Consider the following 3,711-nt stretch of genomic DNA (forward strand, 5'->3'; position numbering starts at 1 on the left):
CCACTCAGGCGCCCCTCAAAACTTTTTTAATCCAACTCTCAACATCGCTTCAGCCCTCTCTATTTTGCATTTATCCATCTCTCAGGAAGATTTTGTGAAGTCTTATTGTATTTCAGTGGCTTTTAAAAAATAAAATGCATATATCATATGCTATTACAAATGAGTTCTTTTGGCCCTCCAGGCTTTGAAAATTCCTGCAAGTGATCCTCTATCTTCCCCAAGACCAAAGCAGCACGACTGAGGCTCCTAATACGAAGTCAAACACCTCGCTAGCCCAATAACAAAATATGCAATAAAATAAACAAAAATAAGATAAAAATATTTTGCATAGTAGATATGCAATAAAATAAGATAAAAAGATATTACATTATACATGTGCAAGAGAACCTCACCTCTAGCCTCTGCCACCAGACATAGAAAGAGGCCATTGTTAATCAGCTGTCCAAGCACTGGAAATGAGGCAGAGGAAGAAATAAGCATCATCAAAAAATAACTTATCCCTTACATATTTTACACTGTATCAAATTGTACTATACATGTATTATTCAGTATCAGTTTGTGAAAGAAATATGAAAGATGTTATCGACCTGATCTGAAACAGGAAGCATGTGTTCTTTGTATTGGAGTAGGATAGCTGAAGCATTATCACTGCTACACTAATTCTTATTTCCAGGGTTTCTTAGATTTTAAGGCCATGAAATGGTACAGAGAACAGTGCAGGAAAAAAAAGAAAGAAAGAAATCCATGTACTCAGAGTAGGGCTGGCATTTTGTGTTGTTGTGTGAGCATTTCCTGCAAGGCACAACTGTAAGGACACTAGAAATTAAGTGTGGATGAGGGCTCTCTTCCCACAGAGATGAATAACAAAGAGGAAAACAGTGATGCTAAGAGCAATGATTTTTTAGGCTAATAATCCACATGTTAAGAGGAAGAGCAAATCCTGTCTCTCCAGTTTTCCTGGTTAGTTGGAAGTTGAAATGGAGCCTGATAGAAATAAATTATGCAAATGAGGTCATCAGAATGAATGTCTTTAAAAGACAAAATAATTCACCGGAGATATTCTGTTGTACTGAATTCAGTCTTCGCCAACTCTCCAACTTCACCAAGATCTATTCGGATCTAATTATTTGGCACGTGAGGCTGCACTGGGTGACTTGGGGTATGAGCATGGCATAAAGTGTGCTGATATTGGAGAAGTATTTTGTTAGGAAGAGCAGGAGTCAATATATTAAGAGCATGCAATCTTTCAGGCATTGTACTAGGCCCATGGAAATACATTATCTAACTGAATTGTCTCAATAATTCTTGGAGGAATAAATTATATCTACTTTTATTTATTTTGCAGCTAAAGTTCACAGAACATTTAATATATCCAGTTTCCCCGAGAAACAAGTAGCAAAGCCAAGACCATGGTTCAAATGTGTCTGACCCCAAATCTCAGGTTCTCACTTTTGGCTCTATACCTGTTTACTGTGAGGTCTCCTCACACAGCCCACTGAGTACCATGAGCTCTGGTCCCAGGAGAAGAGATTGCTCTTGCCAGATACTAAGATCATACAACCTGACATATAACCTGACTAAGAACATATTACCCATCTCCCCTTCTACATTCAGGTCAGAGAATTCAGACTCCTGGCAGAACAACCATTTCCAGGAACTGGAACAGAAAGCTTTATTCCTCCTGTCCTCCACCCCATCCTCTGAAACACACACATTTACTTCTTCTTACCTCTAATCTTGATCTCCTACTTTACTCTCTTCCTTCCTAATCAACGAAGGCAACATGCCACAGGCTAGCAGGCTTAGGTTTTGGAACAGGTGGAAATGGGCTCGGATCATGATGGAAAGGCTGGTTCACAGTGGTACCTTGAGCAAGGTGATCTCTCTCATTCTTATTCTCCTCATTCATTAAAGAGGGAAAATAATTTTCAAATCAAAGCCTTGTGAGTGTCTGGTTTACGAATCTAGCTTTTATTATTCTCTTCCTTCCTTTAATACAGTTCAACAATGATTAAGGGTGCACTATATCAGATGATGGCCATGGTACAACTGGACCTTTCTATCAGACTAAGTACTTCTCAGTCAAGCCACTAATCCCAAGACAGGAGAACTTCCTGGTTTACTCCATGGTATGGTCCTCCTTATCCTCTGGTTTCTTAGATTTATCCTTATCTCCTGCCCCTGTCTTCCACAGGCCCCAAGAACCTAAGACTTTACTTCCCTCTTTGCCCTCTTTGCCCTTGCATTATTTCCTGGGTTCTAATTGCCTATTGTGCCTGTGATTATACTCACCTCCAGCTACAAAGAAAAACGGCTGTCCTTTGGCATCCTATCACAGGGCAGGCATCCTGGTGTTAGCTTTTTCGAAGGAGATGCGCCCATTTGCACAAAAAGAAGCCATCCAGAGAGTCCAGACCTAGGCTTTGGGAATTCCAATGAACAAAACACTACTAATATTTGTATTCAGTGAAGGAGAGTGTATCAAATTTGCATGCTTTTATTGACCTCTTGCAGATGTCTATCACATGAGCTTTCTTCAGAAATAGCTGCCAGTTCCAGTGTTCTCACCCTGCGACTTGCTGGGATTCCCTCATTGCTCAGTTTCACAGAAAAGCTCACAAGTCTTTAACAGCAAATGCTGTAGTTTAAGTCGTTACCTTGCTTAGATTGCTCTTTTTCCTTCTGTCTACCTGTATGTCTACCTAGTTTACGCTCTTTCATTTAAAGAGAACAGGAGGTAGACAGAAAACCAATATCTGAGAAACTCTTCACCGCCCCCCCTTCAGAAACAGGCACCGTGGTCCCAAAGAACTCCCTTTCTCAAGTCTTCAGAATCAGCCCATCCCTTTCACTCAGCTCTTTTAATTCATTAATGCTGACAAACGTCAACCAAAAAGCTCATATATTCTGAAAAATAAATCCCAAGTGAAGTTGTACTACCTCTGCAACTGAAACTCCCTAAAATTTCAACTAAATCAATTTAACTGAAGTCTGGTCATTTGAAGAGGAAATATCTTTGCTAAAGTTAAAATCTGGGCGACTATCAACTGTAGGAAAAGTATATTAACAAGTCCACACTAATTTAAAATTCAGGGTAAATTGTAAATTTGTGTTCATTTTGATCAACCTTTACTTATTTATTCTTTATGGCAGGGGTTTTCACAAGAAACTAATTCATATGGTTGAAGTATTGCTTTTTTTTTTAAGTATTGCTTCTAAATATCATATTATAGGGGTTCCTGGGTAACTCAGTTGCTAAGCGTCTGCCTTCAGCTCAGGTAATGATCTAGGGTCCTGGGATGGAGCCCTGCATCGGGCTCCCTGCTCAGTGGAAGTCTGATTTTCCTTCTCCTACTCCCCCTGCTTATGTTCCCTCTCTCTTTGTCAAATGAATAAGTAAAATCTTTTTTTAAAAAAATTTAAGAAGTGAATAAATATCATATTGTAGAAAAGCCAGAGATGTCAGCCTCTTAATTCAATTAGCAAATTGAATGGCAAGATACTAATAAAGTTTATTAAAAGGATTAGGTTTATTAAATTTTATTAAGGTTTAAATAAAGTTAGTTAATCATTAAAATAAAAAGGTTAATTAAAATAGCATGCTCAGATTTAATAAGAAAAATCATAAGTCAGTTATAGATGAATTATGAAATCCTAAGTACAAAAAATTAGTTAGCTTGTGGTTTTTAGTAATATATATTTTACTCATTC

Source organism: Neovison vison, chromosome 4 (assembly GCF_020171115.1).
Source record: "Neovison vison isolate M4711 chromosome 4, ASM_NN_V1, whole genome shotgun sequence".
NCBI lineage: Eukaryota > Metazoa > Chordata > Mammalia > Carnivora > Mustelidae > Neogale > Neogale vison.